Source organism: Scyliorhinus canicula, chromosome 9 (assembly GCF_902713615.1).
Source record: "Scyliorhinus canicula chromosome 9, sScyCan1.1, whole genome shotgun sequence".
In the NCBI taxonomy this organism is placed as follows: Eukaryota; Metazoa; Chordata; class Chondrichthyes; order Carcharhiniformes; family Scyliorhinidae; genus Scyliorhinus; species Scyliorhinus canicula.
This window is the reverse complement of record NC_052154.1, coordinates 85,791,454-85,809,777: the sequence shown is the minus strand read 5'-3', so window position 1 is coordinate 85,809,777 and position 18,324 is coordinate 85,791,454. Positions and strand designations below refer to the sequence as shown.

The window sequence follows — 18,324 nt, the reverse complement described above, 5'->3', positions numbered from 1 at the left end:
TTTTCCTGTCTTGATACACCACGGATCCTCCGTTGTCGTCACCACTTAGCCTCAGGAACGGAGAATACAGCCCAATGTCTCCAACAATCTACTCCCCAGGGAACCCTCTTAATCAAAACAAAAATCCTTGAGCCCAAGCTTTTACAATGCTTTAATTGCACCTCTGGCTCCCAAAAAGCCTCACTGTCTTGTAAACCAGGATTTTTAAAAACGTTAATGCAGCAGTCATGCACACACTAACCCAGGCTTTTAACCCTCACTGCACCAAATACGTAGAATACAATATATCTGAAATTACTACATTCATCATGGATGTCATCTTATTGGTATAATTCCAGTAACCCTTTGCCAAACCCTTTCCTTCCTGTAACAGGCCACCCAAAATATGCTTGAATACTTGAACATTGAGCAAACCTCAATTCAACATCACTTGCTTGTTTGTATATATACAAGATGTTGGGCGTTTTTTATTTTCTCTCCAGAGAACAGTAAGCTACTGGGACAGATTGCACACTTGTGTTTTCTAAAAGAGAGCTGGACCACTTTGTGGCTGGAACAGAAAGTGTATCTTGGAATCTCAGAATGATACAGCACAGATCGGAGGCCACTCGGCCCACTGTGCCGCTGCTAGATCTTTGGGAGAACAATCCAATTAATCCAACTCATCTTCCTGCTCCCCATAGCCCTATAATTTTTCCATTTAATTCTTTATCGCTTCTCTTCTAGATGTTACTATTGAATTGGTTTTCACTGCCCTATCAGGCAGCACAATCCAGGTCATAGATTTATTGCATTTCCTCATGTCATCTCTGGTTCTTTTGCTAATCACGGTGAATCTCTCTCCTTTGGTTCACACCCCACCTATATCACTGCAATATGTCTCTCCTTAATTACTGAACCAAACCCTTCATGATTTTGACAACCTCTATAAATCTCTCTTTAACCGTCTCTGCACTAAGCACCCCAGTCATTCAGTCTCTCCACATAACTGCAGTCCCTCATCGCTGGTTACATTTCTTTTTACAGCATCTTGAAGGGATTACCATTCTTCTTAAAGTGTGATACCTAGAAATGGGGACTTTACTCCCAGTGCGAACAAGTGTTTCATAAAGGTTTAACATAGATTCCTTGCTTTCGTACACTCATTTGTCAGTGATTAGAGCCAAGGATCTGGTATACTTGTGTAAGTCTGTTGTTTCATATATCAGCAAATTTTGAAATTATATCATGTGCTGTCAAGGTCATTAAAATGCCAAAAAGAGTTGAGGAGTTGTTCGTTGCGTTGGGGGGGGGGGGGGGGGGGGGGGGGGGGGAGATTGTACAACTTGTATTGTCATTTGTTGGGAAGCCTGTTTCTTGCACTGTTTATGTGTTATTACTTTTTATGTATGTTTGTAATAAAATACATTAAAGATAATGTCAGAAAGAGCAGTGAAAATGAAATGAAAATGAATACCAGAGTACATGTACACCAATCACAAAGTTGTGCCACTGGGTACCAAGGCCATAAAAAAGGCAAAGCAAGCACTAGGCTATAGTTTTAAAGAGATAGAATTTAAAAGTAGGGAAGCTATGCAAAACCTGTATTGAACACTGGTTTGACCACACAGTCCAGTGATGAGTGGATATACATACCAGAGAAAGATGGACAGGCTGGCTCTCTTTTCTAGCAAAAAAAAACGAACGCTGATGGGTGACCGAGATATTTAAAATGATGCAAGTTATTGATAGAGTGGACAAAGAGAGAATGTTTCCTCATGTGGGGAAGAACATAACTAGAGGCCGTCAATATAAGAGCGAACCTGAGAAATCCAATCCGGAATCCAGGAGAAACTTCTTTACCCAAAAAGAGTGAGAGTGTGTGGAACTTGCTACTATAAGGAATGGTTAAAGCCAATAGTACAGTTGCATTTAAGGAGAAGTGAGGTAAGCATTTGAGGGAGGAGGGAATAGAGGGTTACATTGATAAAGTTAGAGGAGGAAAGATGGAAAAGGCTCGAGTGGAGCATAGACTTGTTGGACCAAATGGGCCGTTTCTGTGCAATATAATCGTATCACCCTTGCGCTCCCTGTCTGAAACCACAACTCTGTAGTTTCTTTTCCTTAGCCAGCTGTGTGTACCTGCTGCCGCTGGCCCTTCAAACCCAAGTGGCTTTAAATTTGCTGACAAGCCCACTAGGTGGTACATTGCCGAATGCCGCTTGAAATTCTATATTCACATCAACTGCACTAGCCTCATCAACCTTCTCTGTTACTTCAAAGAACCCAATCATGTTTATCAAACATGATTTACTTTTAACAAATCCACGCTGACTTTTTAAATGCTTCTCATGTTTGACATGAATCACAAAGGACGGCACGGTAGAACAGTGGTTAGCACTGCTGCCTCACAGCGCCAGGGACCCAGGTTGAATTCCATCCTCGGGTGAATCTCTGTGTGGAGTTTGAACGTTCTCCCCATATCTGTGTGGGTTTCCTCCGGGTGCTCTGGTTTCCTCCCACAGTCCAAAGACGTGCAGGTTAGATGGATTGGCCATGCTAAATTGCCCCTTAGTATCTAAAGGGTTACGTGGGGTTACTGGGATACAGAGATACTGTAGGGTAGTAGGCCTAGGTAGGGTGTTCGATCAGAGGGTCAGTTCAGACTCAAATGGGCCGAATGGCTTCCCTCTGCACTGCTGAAATTCTATGCTTGACCTGAATTGTTGCCTCTACAAGTTTCCATACCTCTAAAGTTAGGCTGGCAGGCCTGTCATTTCCAGGAATCGCCTACTCTTTTTCCGAACAGTGGTGCAACATTTATAATTCTTCATTCCTCTGGTACCGCCTCCATATCCAGTCAGGATTGGAAGATTGTGGTCAGAAGCTCCACTTTTGCATCCCATCCGAACCTCTTGAGAACTGCCAATATTGTTACTGACTTCTCCTTTTCTACTAAATTGGTAGTATCCACTTCTCTACTGAAGCCTGACGACAGGTAAGTTGATTTAATAGTTAGCATAAGCATTGTCCTTGTGACCATTAGAACTCAGTTTGATTGAGGTCCCTGGGACAGGAGATTTCCAGGCTTTTCTCATCTTTTGACAGGTTTTTCTTTCTGCCTCTCCCAGGAGATCATATGAACAGCAAGAAATCGGCAGTTGCATGGCTCTAGGCACCACATGAACATATGAAAAAGGATCTTGGCTGGTTTGACTGTAACCTCAACTCTACATTCCCACCTACCCCCGATAACCTTTCATCCAATTTGTTTATCAAAATTCTATCTAGCTCTGCCTTAAAATATCCATAGACTCAGCTTCCACCACGTTCTGAAGAATAGGGTTTCAAAGTCTCACGAGCTACAATGAACCCTTTACAGCCCTTTGTCACATTACCCAATGCTCTGGCCTTTTGGACAGTTTTTAAACATTACGTCTTTGGTCTCTCAGACACATTGCTGTTTCAACATCAACTGGAGAGGACTCCAGACGTCCAGCTGAGCAAACAGTCAGCTACCATCTCTCAACTGCATAGACCCTGCTTGACTTTACCAGTCTCTGATCAACACCGGCCAAGTGATCTGAGGACTGAGAGCCCATTGCACTCTTGCACCATTCGGTTCACAGATTTTCATGTTGTCTTCTCCAACTGGAAACTCATCAGGACTGAACTCGACCTTGAAGAAAACACCCTCTGGACTAGACTTCTCGGATGCTGGGAATCATGCGAACTAATGTCCATTCTGTGGTACTTGCACTATTGCTATCCATTGTTGTAAAACTCCTGTATTTAAATCCCACCCTTATGGAGTGTGTCCAACACTCCTCTCCTGGGTTTTGGATGTGAAATAAACTAACCTGCTGAGGCAAGCATAATGCGAGTTTGCTGCAAGTTATTAGTAAATTGGATCACACAAACTGAGAGTTTGAGAAAACACACCACAGGATATTTTAAAAATAGCTCAAAATACATTCTTTTCAAAGACTGTTGCTGAAAAGATGGAAGTACAGTTTTCATGCCTCCCTCCTGTCCGTAACAATACATTAAAGGCAAAGCAAGAGTAAACACGTACCGTCAGCACATTACAACCAAAAAAACTCCAGATATCAATGCGTGTTTGTATGTTTGTAGAAGTGTAGCCTGGGTAAGTATCTACCCTGCCAGATACAGTACTACGATATACAGAAAAGGAAGATCCCAGGCTGTGCTGACTTAGTCAAACTGATCTGAATGGGTTGGTGGGTTGAAGGCAGCAGAGTTTGCTACAAACCCAGTCCAGTGTCTTTGGGCTAAGAGACAATAAAACTGAATCTGCTGGGTTTCCCATTTCCGCCTGCTGTCCACGATCCTACTCACTACTGTGAGAAAAGTCAAGATTTGATGCCACTGTGATGCCTCTCATGATAGAATAGCTGCTCAATATTTCCAAGTCTAAGCTCACAAATGAGGAGTGGCCAGAGAGATGACACATCATGTCCAGTGCCTTTGAGAAAGGAAGGGAAAGATAAGGTAATGAAGACAGCACTCAATATAGATTTCTTTCAGGAAATAACATTTTAGGTTGCAGTATGCAAGTAATTTGTGACAAAGTGCGACAGGTTTAGAAGGGATGGGTGATTTTGGTTCTCAAAGCCCTCCATCATTGTTTTTTTTAAATCCTGTGTTTGGGCTGTTGGCAGACAGACCGATTGACAGAGATGGATGGCTATGTTTACTCAATAATTCCATTATTGTTGCTTCATTTGACCACCAAGGTGAAAGGGGGCAAAAGTGAATTGACCTCAGGCTTTCTTCATCTCTCAATTCCTATAAGAACACGGAGAAGTAGGCCATTCAGCCCCTCAAGCTTGCTCCGCCATTTAATAAGATCATGGCTGATCAGATGGTAACCACAAATCAGTATTCCATCGACACCCGATAACCCTATGCTCACTGACACATCAGAAAGGCTCCACTCATAATCATTCATGCCACTGCCTCCTCATCTCACTTTAAAATGCTGACACTTCTGAAATAGAGGCTTGAAATAGGATAGCTGAGTATCCAGAGCGAATGAAAGAAGTTCAGCCTTAAGGCACTTAATTTTTTTGGTTTCAGAGGCGGAATGAAAATGCATTAAATAATCAATAGAATACTTACAGAAGATTCAAGGTTGCATGCTGGATCGTTTAATTACTGTACCAGTGATATCCAAATGTCAAGACACAGGCAGGAGTTAAAAGTTTGATGAAGGTTTCTCAGTGACAATACATTGAGGCTTGTGCACTCCAGCAGGCCACTTCTTCATATTTGAAATAAATAGGCACATCCCCTCTCTCAGGACCTTAGCTATACCACAGGTCAGAGAGAATTGTGCTCTCATCAACTGACAGAGAGGAGTGTGCAGGGCAGAAATTGCTTCCATATTTCTCCCCTGGAATTGACGCAGTGTAAACTCCCCCATCGATGCGCCTGAAACCAAAATCTCAGAAAAACACTGACAGTTTGCCTTGCTTGAGCGACATTGTCTGATCATCAGTCATGAGCATCCTACTGGAGTTAGCAATTGTGTTCAGAGAACCCAGGTGATTCATGGTCAGAGCCAATGGCTGGTTTGGAATCAAACACAAATCCCAGAGATGATCCCAGTCTTGGCTGGCATCTGTTGCCTTCAGTATTCAAAATGCAAAAAGAAAATCTTGTTTAGCTAGAGGGTCAAAGAGCAAAGCATCCTAGTCAAAAGCAGACTGGCTGGTCATTCATTCCCTCCTCTGCTGTTTCTGGGGTAATTTTTGGAATTAAAATAACTTCCACCTTCAACAGTACAATGAGGCACTGTGCTTGAAAGTAAGTCATTGTCTGCGAGGGTGTTTTAAGAGGTGTGATAAGGAACATAGGTATCATGATCTCACATACTGCTATCATAGATGGAGCGAGGTTGTCAACCCCTCTACCAAGGGGAAATGTTCCTTCCTATCTACCCTATCAATGCCCCTCACAATTTTATGCACCTCAATCAGGTCTCCTCTCGGCCTTCTCTGCTCTAAGGAAAACAACACCAGCCTCTCCTCATAGCTGAAATGCTCCAGCCCAGGCAAAACCCTGGTGAATCTCCTCTGCACCCTCTCCAATGCAATCACATCCTTCCTATAGTGTGGTGACCAGAACTACACCCAGTACTCTAGTGGCCTAATCAGCATTTTATACAGCTCCAAGATAACCTTCCTGCTCTTATATTCAATTTCTCTGCTATTAAAGGCAGGTATTCCATATGCCACCTTATCTACCTGACCTGCTGCCTTTGGGGATCTTGGACACTGGAGAATAGATTTCCCTCCTATCCCTGACTGTCTGTCTGTGTTGGTTGCATTTCTATTGGTGCTGAATCAGTTAACTGGAAGCTAAAACTGTCCCCACTTTACAAGTGCAGCTTTGAAGTAAAATGCAATGTGTGGCGGACAGTAGAGAACAAACACAAGCATTTCCAAATAATTGCTGCAGCGTCTCAAACATCAGCATAAAGCCGCAGTCACTAAACACACAACACCAGTAAGATAGGGGGGGGGGGGGGGGGGGATTCAATCATTTCCAGCATTCACAGGCTCAGTGGGAACGGTCGGATGCTCCAGCAGCTTTCGGTGAGCCACACTTCCTGTTTGTTTCCTTCTTTGTTTACACTCCCTCGGTCGAAACACACGATATCAGTCATGTGGGGAGATGGCTGAGAGATCAGTGCCCTGCCCACTCCAATCATTGGCAGTGACACACAGTCAAGGACATCAGCAGGAGTTCTGCTACTGTTAGCATTTTCTCTACAACAGCTTTATCGAAAAACTCTGCAGCAGGCTGTTCCCACTGAATTATCACCCAGTAATCCCCCAGAGTACAGGGTTAATGGCAGGCCAAAGCCACAAATGTTAATCAGTGCCTCTCTGAACACTGCCATCTTGGGCCACATCAGAGGCACTTGTGATACACTCCAGGGTCCACACTCAAGGGTCCATTTACAGCCCCCCACCCCCACCTTTATTGCTGCCCGTGAAAGGACCTCCTACTCATTTGCCATCAGTCCAGCCTGGTTCAAAAGGGATTTTCTTGTATTTCCCTGCTGCAGCAAAGTAATGTTATTTGGAGACAAATCGACCCCGCTTCCATCAAGAGAAAGAACGGATTTAAAATGAAACCATTTCATACAGCTTGGAGGCCTGCAGATTTATTACCCTTTCTCTTTCACAGTGCCTGTTCCTTCATGGACATGTGCAGCAAGTCTTTGGGATGGAACCATAGGGCCTGATAAATATTGAACACTGATGTACCATCAATTGAACGCGAGATGAGTTGCTGAACAAAAGTATGGCTTTAATCTACTAGATGTTAGCCCTGCGGTCGATTACAGTAGAAGGACGACCGCCGGGAGTACTGGGTATTTATACCCCGCCCTGGAGGTGGGGTTAACTCAGCCTCTCGACCAATCGGGGAGCCTCACATGACTGGTCTCAACCAACCGGTCGAGAGGCACATGATCGACCAGGGCCAATGGCAAACCGGTGTTCTGAACCAATGGCAGGCAGCTATGCTAATCATACCACCACAAACACTAGACTCTCTTTATGCTGCATACATGGAGATATTTAATATGCTTCAAACCTAACAATGGATTACCTTAAACACTGCCACGGGGCTCCCCCGACACCATGGGGTGTATAGCATTCAAGCCAAGCAAGATCCATAGAATTCATATCCATAGAAACCCTAGTCACAAGGAGGACATTTGGCCCATCTAGTCTGCACCAACCCTCTGGAAAAGCACCCTACTAAGGCCCACACCCCGTCCTATCCCTGTAGCCTCACCAACTGATGAGTCCATCAATTCACAAGACACACGATTGGAAGTGAACTGTGGTTTTAATAGTCTTACAACTGAGCCTGCCTGCGACGAGATGAACTGAGAGTAGGCTTACGACTGCAGTGCTTTATACTTCCAGTTAGTGGGAGGAGCCATGGGCGGAGCCTAGGGTGGAGCCCAGTACAAACTCCTCATCTCCCCTTATGGGCAGAGCTGCGCAACGGCTCGTATACAGAGCCCACAAGGACCCAATATACGTAAGGCAATACAGTGTGAATTAACAAGGTATATAATTCACCACACCAACCTGCACATCTTTGGACTGTGGGAGGAAACTGGAGCACCCAGAGGAAAATCACACAGACATGGGGAGAACGTCCAGGCTCCACAGAGTCACCCAAGGCCGGATTTGAACCTGGGTTGCTGGTTCTGTGAGGCAACAATGCTAACCACTGTACCACCGTGCTGCCCTGTATCCTATTTTCCCTTTCTTTATTTGTTCATCCTTCAGTGGATTTTTAAATCCCCCAATGTTCAGGCTTATTCACATTTTGGAAAGCCTCTTCCTTTAATTCAATACTAACTTTAAATTCTCATCAGTCATGGTTGGCCAACCTTGCCTGTAAGGTTTTCATTCCTGAAGGGATTGTATAACCATTGCAAACTACAGATTATTTATTTGTCAATTATCCATCAAAATATCTTTCAGAACGCGATTTTAAGACAACTCATGCCCATCCCCTTCAGACAGAGCGTGGCTGCTACAAGAAAAGGTTGCAAGGAGGTTTTTGTGAAACACCTATAGTATCTGAATGAGCTAAAGAATGAGTTGACAGGCGTGGGAGAGGAAAAGGATGAGGACATAATTGAAAGGTTGAGACATAATTGAAAGGATTCAGAAGACAATGTTGAGTAATGTTCTGCTTTCTCACAGTATTCCAGCAACCACTCCATCACACTTTGGTTATCTGGTTCAGGGCACAATGTTATTTTGTTTTTGTAGATGCCAGCTGTTTTGATGCTGAATGGACCATTGCAGTTGTGAGGAGGGCCTTGAAGAACGAGTGCTGTTATATCATACAGAGCAATGGAAAACATGATCATGGTTAGAATTAAAGATTACAACTGGGTGCTAGACAATGCATTAAAACCACCACTGCTCCTAGCTCACTGAGAACATAAAATATTAAATGGTCTCGGCAGATGGGGACAACCCAGATCAATGGGCCAAGAACATCAAGTCAAATTAGTGACAAATAAATGTAGGGGAAATTATTTCACTAAACGTTTTGCATTTGGAGTCATGTCATCTGGAACCTGGGTACATGGTGGGAGTATAAATGTGGACAATAACTGCTGAATGTGTACAATGCATTTAATATAGAAAAATGTCACAAGACATTTGGCAGAAGACATGGCAGAAGAGTGACATCAATAAAAACATTTCTGACATTGAAGCACAGAAGGAGATATTTTAAAACAGCGTAAAAGCTTGACCAAAGAGATCGGTTACAAGGAGAGAGACAGGGAGAATGCCAGACCTGAGGGCCAAGGCAGTTGAAAATACACCATCAATGGCAAAGTGGTTAAAAATCAGGGATGTACGAGAACCAGAATTGAAGCCATGCAGATATTTCCCAGCCTTGTAGGGAGAGAGGAAGTTAGAGAAAGAGAGAGAGGGATGAGGGGTGAAAACAAAGGACTGAGTTTTCTTCCTCGTTCTGGACTTGGGATACTGCTGCAGAAATAGCAAAATTAAACCTTTAATACTTTCAAACTGCAATGTGGAACGGGGAGGGACGCAGATTAAAGTACCAGATCGGCCCCTGTAAACAGTGACTAAAGATAGCAAGCCCAGCATCCTGAAGTATAAGAACATAACTTGCTTTTCTACAACATCTTTTGCAACTGATACAGGCGATTAAGTACTTTAGACGTGTAGTCACTGTTGAATAGGGGGTCGTAGCAGCCATTTTGTGCACAGGAAGTGCCAATAAACAAATGCAGTCATCAGTTAATCTGAGTTTAAGCGATGTCTATCGCAGGATAAATATTGACCAGGACATTGGGGACATCCTCCCTGCTTTTCTTCGAATATTGCCACAGAATCTTTTACATCCATCCACGAAGGCAGGACCTCGATTTAAAGTCACATCATAAAGTTGCGCCTCAGACACTGCAGCGCTCCCTCAGTGCTGCACCGAAGCACCAGCCTAGATTTTGAACCCTCTGGCTCAAAGGAGAGTGATACCAGCAGAGGTGTATGGGAATGGCTTCTGAAAGGGCAGAGGTAATCTCTGATTCAGTTTGTTGACAGGCCGAATCCCTGTAAACATCAAGCTCCACACAGTCCACCAGATGCCACGCAAGCAGCCTGTTCTGTGGGTTGTTAACCTGCGACCCACTGACTGAAGTCAATAACCTCCAGTAGATCCAGAACATGAATCGATGTCAGTGTTAAAAGTGAACTCCGGCATTGCTACCATTAATCAGCAGCCTCATTGCTCCCCAGGGCTTATACAATGACTTTACGCAAACATCATCATTGAATTTACCCTGGACTTCATCTGGGTTGGTCATGTTCGGGCCGCACACATCGCTGAGAATTGCTTGCCTGCTGCAGTGCAGGGGGAGTTTAAGTATTATCGTGCTCCTTCACTCATCTCCCCACATTGCAATTCTTTAACACAATTTGAATCTTCATGTGGCTGTAGCGGGTGAAACAAAGTGGACTTTGACAAAAATAAAAGGCTGGTTGGAACTATACAACGGTGGGGTTGTGTGGAGGGGGAAAGGATTCGGGCATAACCAGATTGCTCTGACAGAGGATGAAAACTCCTGCCCATCTCCTCCCCACAGATCCTCACTGTCCTGCTGCGCATGTCCAATGTTTTACATTTTATGCCCTGGTACATATATCGGCTGACAGGTAAAAGAGACAAACTCAGTGAAACAACAAAAGGGGCAGAGCGTGAACATTGAAAGAAAAACAGAAGGTGCAGTATTCAAAATTAATGATAAAGCCAGCCGGCATGTAAAATGCAGCAAAAAGGTTAGTGATTCAATGAGCTGAATTCCCCAGTCTATGTACAGTTTTAGATAATTTGAAAAAAAGCCATTTTATCTTCTCTCTCCCGTTCACCCCCGAGGGCCTAACTCTTCTGATATGGTGGTATGGGTGTGCTAACAGAGGCCAAACAGGTCAAGTGGCTGGCCTGCGATTGTCAATAGGATATTTGACTGTGTAAAGCATTGCAGCTGGCCTTGATGTGATATTTACCCAGCTTCATTGACTAATATACAGTGGCAGGCCATCTCTACCTCCCTCAAGGCCAGGGACACTGTAGAGAACTGGAGTTTTCCACTGTTGCCCTGGCCTAGGTGAGCTTTGTTTAGTTAAGACCAAGAATTGTAAGTGGCAGGTCATGAGGGGGACTACCAACCTGTGAGTGGGGAAAATAAAAACATACACTCTTTTACATGCAAGACCATCTCCAAATCAGTGCGCCAGGCCACAGTGTGAGGGGTGGGTGCATTGTGGCGTGTGCTTGGAGTTCCCTCCATCAACTCTCCTTAAATTGCTTGGGTTCTGAAGTGGTAGATGAGATTCAGTGAATAGAATTTGGGATTTTAAGGACAGGGAGGAAGCGGGGTTGGGTGCGAACGTTGTGGCAGAATTTGCTTTTACTCCACACTGAGTAACAGGTGACCTAACAAGGCGAAAACACTCAAGAGAATGAATATTTACTATTGCATTTAAGGTAAAAGTGGCCATAGTTCCAGATGACCATAGGCTGCTTTCCTGTTTGAGGGAGAGCTGACTGGTGGTGATTTAACCTGAGGATCACCACATTTCGGGCGAGGGGAAAGGTTGAGAAGGCTGGGTCTTCATGAATATCCTTTAACAATTGCATTATTACTACGCTGGCTGGTGCTCCTGTTACCGTGTCAACTGCCAAACCCACATTACTACAACTATATGCTGCCACAACAGTTACACATTGCAGGGTAAGGGTGGCACTACCCTTTGTCACAGGTACAGTGTTCTATTGCTGAACTGTGACACCTGGCTCTCAGGCAATTTCAGCCTTGCTCTAAACTGGCTCAAAACTGAACATGGGAGTTGCTCTATCTTGGTTGCCGACACTGAAGGTTGGTGTTAGGGTCGTCAACCGTCTTGCCATTGTCTGAGAGACTCCAGGAATTAATGCATCTCCTGGACACTTGTGTGATGGTTGGTGGATGCTGGTCATGTGATCAGAGACAGCAAACTATACTCTGACGGTCCGCGCTGACTTGTGCGGTCACTATCCCTATCTAGCGGCAAAGACACAGTCACCATGTAATAATAATAATAAAAAAATGGAAAGACGCAACTGCTCTGCTGCAGAGTTATTGGCCCATTGGGCCCCTTGCTTTCACGACTTTGTTTACACTGAATTAAAACAAAATGCTGGAAACACTACCCAGTACGCCTGGCAGCATCAGTGGAGAGAGGAATGGGGATAATGTTTTGAGTTGAATACAAGTCTTCTTTACACTGCTATTTGCTGCTGACTTACTACCTAAATTGTAGTTGTCTTTTGTGATCAGCAACATTTTCAGAGAATATTTTAATGCTATATCAGATAGCTATTTGAGAGTTACAACCCATTTCAGTGAAATGAGCAAGCAATCTTTGGATCTATTCCCTATTGAGACTGCTAACTTTTAAAAAGAAATCTGAATTCACAGTGACCCACTTTAAAGGAATCCCATGACAAGATTTCAAGTTAAGACTTTGACTATAAGAACCAAAATAAAATCAACATTGACTAGACATTATCTAGTAGGCAAATACACTACAGAAAAGATAATTCTTTCATTTCTCATCATGACCAATTAGTTTATATGTTTTGCCACACTCCATAAAATTACAGCCTTTGCAGGAACTAGACCACAGTTACATGCAGCTCCCAATGAGCTTGCCTCTTCCTGTTTCGCTGCTTCCCTCTCCATAGCTGCCCTGGATTTGATCCCAAACATTTATCAAGCCAAGGAAGTTCCTGCCAACCTTTCAGCATCTCGCAGTCCCCTTCATTGAATGGAGTGAAGCCCTCTCAACTCCAGTGGCTCTCAAAGCGTGGCCCATAAGTTGGTCTACAAGGCAAATCTCTAATGTGCAATACCACAGCACAGGAGTAACAGCCAAATCCCTCATTCCCACCACTCATCTGACATTATACAGCCAGACCACCTCCTGCGTGCATGGTCTTCAAGCACGAGCAATGACAGTGTAGTTCTATGAGCATGGTTTAAGTAATTGTTGATGTTGTTTAATTAGTATAGAAGAATTAGTTTCTCAGAAGAATATTGTGATTATTTTAAACCATATTCGATGTTTCACATAAACGTGATCCCCCGTTGCATTAAAGCTTATAATATGAAAATGCTTGTTTCTGGCACAAATTAATAATTTACTTACGATATTTAATTTAAAAATGCGTGTAAAATTTATTACGTTTTGTAGCGAAAAAGTAGCAAAATACTTATATTTCCTGTTAACTCTGAAGAATTTTTGTTGGCAGAGGTGAGAAAGCAGATGGGGTAGCACCGGTAAGTGGTCTGTGGGATCATTTGCCCTGCCCGAGTGGTCCATGGACAAAAAAAGGGTTTGCAAAGCACCGTTCAGCACTGTCTATTGCACCCGTGACATCTTTCCATTTCCACTACCTACCTACCACCCTGAGTCGCTGATTAAGTTATTCATTGATAGTGAATCTGGGACAGTATTCTTCCCAGTGTCGACACCTAACAGCATTCAGGCTGAAGTTGCCCTAGCTCAATGATTAATTTAGTCAGCACAAAGTCCTTCACTCCAGCAGTTTGGTCTGGATTTGAACACTGATCATGGGTTGCAAGGTCAGTCACTCCACTCTCTTGAAGCTGACCCTTTTCATTAATTAAACAGTGGCAAAGCATTGTTAGTTTTCTGTCTATCTTCCTTTTTTCTGCTGGCTATTTATCTTTTAAGCAATGAGGAGGATAATGATGCATTACCATCAACTCCCACTCTTAATAAAAAAAGCCCTCCCACCTCCTAATTTTACCTCACTGTGCAACTTGATATTGCCCAGCTTCTAAAGTTATAATTTTATTCTGCTCCTCTCACACTCAGCTGTGAGCTTCTCTGCTGGGAGCAGCAGCTCCCTGGGAAAGTTGACATTCAGGTGGGAACATGCTGCTAGTCAGAGAGACCTTCAATGCAATAGTAAATATTCATTCTCCTGAGTGTTTTTGCCTTGTTAGGTCACCTGTTACTCAGTGTGGTGTAAAATCAAATTCTACCACGACGTTCGCACCCAACCCCGCCTCCTCCCTGTCCTTAAAATCCCAAATTCTATTCACTGAATCGCATCTACCCACTTCAGAATCCAAGCACTTTAAGGAGAGTTGATGGAGGGAACTCCAAGCACACGCCACAACGCACCCACCCATCACAGTGGCCTGGCACACTGAAACCCAACACACACACACACGGACTGCGCAGCAGAGAAGGGAGGGGAGAAACCTAGTGAGAATTCCAGATCGGAGGAAGTTTTTGAAAACCTAGCTTTGGGGACAGAGCTGAGGGTACTGCACCAAAAGTATTTCACAGTAATGGTCCCCTCAACAGAGGGTCTGACTTTAGTACGCTGTTACTAAGCTCCCCAAACAGATGCTGGTGAACACAGTCATCGCTGTACAGAATCAGGCAAGACATCCATTGCCAAGTGCTGGAATGAGACATTAGGATTGTGCTTTGTTGTGATACCGGTCATGGGTGAATGGCTTGCTGAAAAGCACACTCTTGGTTCATACATGAAGAATGATCTTTGATAAAATATTGGTGCGCTGCCATCAGCCAAAGTTCCATACCTAGCAACAGTACACACTTCCAGGAGATGAGAGGAGGAGAAGGGAGCTAAACTGTTAATTGTGGTGTTATTATAAAAGTTATGCAACCAGGGGTTAACATTTGATAAGTTACTGTGCAGGACCTACAATGTATAATTGTGATGTGCAGAAATGCAGTAGTTCTCTATTGCAATAAACTGTTTATACAGAATAAACAACTATCCATGTAAAGCTCTTACAAACCCTGGCAGGCCTCACACAGATAAGCAAAGAGTGAACTGTCGTACAGTGCTCCCAATGTTGCACAATAAAACATAATTCACCCAAGGCTCTTACTTTCCCCTCATATTATCCCCATTAAAACAGGGAATGGGTTCTGTTGGCACTGCACCCTTGTCTGTGCAATCCACTGCTCTGTGTCACATGAGCTCCAGCTCGAACAAGCTGCAATGTTTAGACTGTTTAAGACACAAATCCTATCTTCAGTGCCGATGTTTAGAGCAATAATGAAATCATATAGCATGTATATAGTTCCTTTCATAACTCCAGAACTTCCCAAAGTGATTTACGGCCAAAGAAGTCCTTTTGGAATGCAGTAACTGTTGTAATGCAGGGACAGTGATGTTTCACAAACAAGAACAGGACGGGGACCAGACAATCTAATTTAATGAGACTGACCGAGGGGTGAATATGGGCCTGGATATTGGGGACAACTCTATGCTTCTCCCAACAATACCATGGGTTCTTCCACATCCACTTGACAGGTCAAATAGTGCCTCGGTTTAACATCCCATCTAAACGACAGCACAGCCGGGTGTGTGAAGCCAGATCCCAGTGGCAGCATTCGCTGCTGTTGATGTTTTTGACGACAGCTTGATCAATAGAAATAGAACCTTTTGCGGACAGATGAAGAGGTAATCGAATATGCCGAGGGGGTACTTGGCTGATTTGCACACAGGCCCGTGGGGAGCAACGGAAGTTGTTATCGTTAGATTGCTATCCCAGCATATCCTCAAGGTTATAAAAAAGCTTCCGTCATGAGGTTAGATGAGTAGATCCAAAGCTGCGTTGGGATTGATTGTTCCTCATGTGATGCAGGGATCCCTGCCACTTCCAGTTCTTTGCTCCATATTCCTGTGATGCACAGGTTCCTCCTCATAGCTGCACTGCGCTTTCCACTGGTGAAGGTGTTAGATTCTAGCTGGTTAGAAATTATTAGATGCACTTGTTGCAGATGGTTCTTGTCTGGCACTTGCGTGGCTCGAGTACCACTTACCAGCCCAGGCCCGAGTGTTTCCCAGGTCTTGCATGTATGAACACGGACTGCACTTGAATGCCTCTATTGAAGCTGTCTCCACCATTATCATCGGGAAGCACAATCAAGATCCTAGCCACTCGCTGCGAGAAACCGTTTTTCTGCATGTCGTCATTGTTTCTATGGTCAGATGCCTTAAATCTGTGTCGCGTTCTCGTTCCTTCCACCAATGGGAACAGTTTTCCCTATCCACTCTGTCCAGACCCCTCAGAAATACTTCCATCAAATCTCCTATCAATCTTCTCTACTCCAAGTGAAATCAGTTGAGCAATTTTATCACAAAAAATGTAATTGTCGACAAGTAATTACATTAATGAATTTAATGGGGTTAGCTGTAATCGAGAAGCTCTTCCAAACATAGACAAGAAACAGCCTCGAGGCTGTGTCAATACAATCATGGCTGATCTTCTGCGTCACCTCTCCCCACTCCCTTTTCCCTCAATTTCCCGAGGCAGCAAAAATCTGGTTTTTAGCATTGAAAATGGAGTTCCACAATCCTCGGGATGGAATGTTCCAAAGATTCATCAACTCTCGAGTGGAAATTTCTCTTCATCTTAGTCTTAAATGATCAATCCTTTTTATCATTACCTGAACTGGTTCGTGTTTCTAGGAACCTGTTCACTTTCAGACAGGACTCTTCATCCAGTCTTTATCTGAAAAGATCAAACAAACAGGGTTTGTCAGCAAGACCACTGAGTCGAGCACTGCTCCCTGCAGCTTTAACATTCTCACTGCCTACATCAATACTGTGGACTGCTCATTGTTTTCTGCATCAATGAACGTAGGCGTGCCAGCCTTGGCTCAGTGGATAGCATTCACACCTCGAGTCAAAGGTTGTGGGCTCCCCACTCTAGCAAATGGAACACAAAATCCAGGCTAACACTCCAGTGCAGTACTGCGTTGTTAAGCAGGACATTCACTGACACATGTATTCAATGTGTTTCAATTAGAGAAAATACAATATGGAAACTCATCATTTGGCTCAGTCTGTGTTGGTGTTTACCCTCCACACAGGCACCAGTCAAATCCCGTGTACCCCCGCCTTGAACACAAGTCTCTTTATTCTCACCTGCCCACCATATTCCTAAACCCTGACAAGCTCTATGTGTAATAAAATTCCCTCAAATACTGGAATCACTTTGTTTCTATTTATTCCATTGACTCCTTCATTTAAAAAATATATAGTTTTATTGATGTCTTTAAAAAAAAAATTTAGAGTACGCTATTCTTTTTTTCAATTAAAGGGCAATTTTAGCGTGGCCAATTCACCTCCATGATTCTTTCAAAACAGCCCACTGTGTCCGAAAAGTATAGCAACAATTTGTCCACATACAGCGAATCTCTCTGCTTTGCACCCCCCAAGCCCCGCTCAATCCCCTTCCAACCCCACGATGCCCTAAGTGCCATGGCAAACGGCCCTATCGCCAAGGCGAAAATCAACTGGCAGAATGGGCACTCCTGCCTTGTTCCCCCGATGAAGCCCGAAGTACCCCAAACTCATCCTGTTTGTCTGGACGCTAGCCATCGGCGCCCTGTACAGCAGCCGAACCCAGCCCACAAACCCCTGGTCAAACGCAAAACGACCCAACACCTCCAACAAATATGCCCACTCCATCCGATCAAAGGCCTTCTCTGCATCCATTGCCATTACAACCTCTACTTCTTGCCCTTCCAAGGGCATGATAATAACAGAAAGTAGCCTGCGCACATTCACTGACAACTGCCTTCCCTTCACAAACCCCGTCTGGTCATCCCCTCCTATCACCCTTGGCACACAATCCTCTATCCACGACGCCAACATCTTCGGCAACAACTTTGCATGAACATTAAGCAGCGATATTGCGTAGTACGACCTGCACTTTTCCAGGTCATTATCTTTCTTCAAAATCAGGGAGATGGCATTCACTCCTTCAAAATAAAACAGAATTACTCTCCTCTGTTTCAGTAAGTGAAGCCCAAATATTTTGTGTCTTTCTTCAATTTGTTTTTCCTCATACCAGGATCCATGCTGTACTCTCAATATCCTTCTTACAGTGTGGAGGTCAAAACTGCGAACAGTACTCCAACTTGCATCTGAAGGCTTTCTTTCAATTCACAATTAAATTCTCCACTCTTGCATCATATCCCCCTTGCAGTGGATATCAACATTCCATTAGTTTTCCATGGCCTTATGCACTTATCTTATGAGTTATGCCCAAACAATTCCTCTGCTCTCCCAGATTCAAGTATATCTTCTTCAATAATAATTCTCAATTTTTGTCCAACTGGGACTTCCTTGATTGATCAGGGTCACGCCAGTTGGTGGGTTTATTTGGTGGGCAGTGCC

The 18,324-nt window shown here is 43.9% G+C and overlaps 1 protein-coding gene across 3 annotated transcripts in view; it reads right to left on the bottom strand.

The window, feature by feature from the left end:
- The window catches only part of vac14 (vac14 homolog (S. cerevisiae)), a 413,902-nt gene that overhangs the window by 5,752 nt on the left and 389,826 nt on the right, over positions 1–18,324 (bottom strand). The window contains exon 20 of one of the 3 annotated variants that reach the window (XR_005461858.1): positions 16,587–16,651. The exons of the other annotated variants lie outside the window; for them this stretch is intronic. The gene's annotated coding sequence lies outside the window, so the exon portion shown is untranslated. The remainder of the gene's footprint in view (positions 1–16,586; positions 16,652–18,324) is intronic. 3 annotated transcript variants of the gene reach the window in all.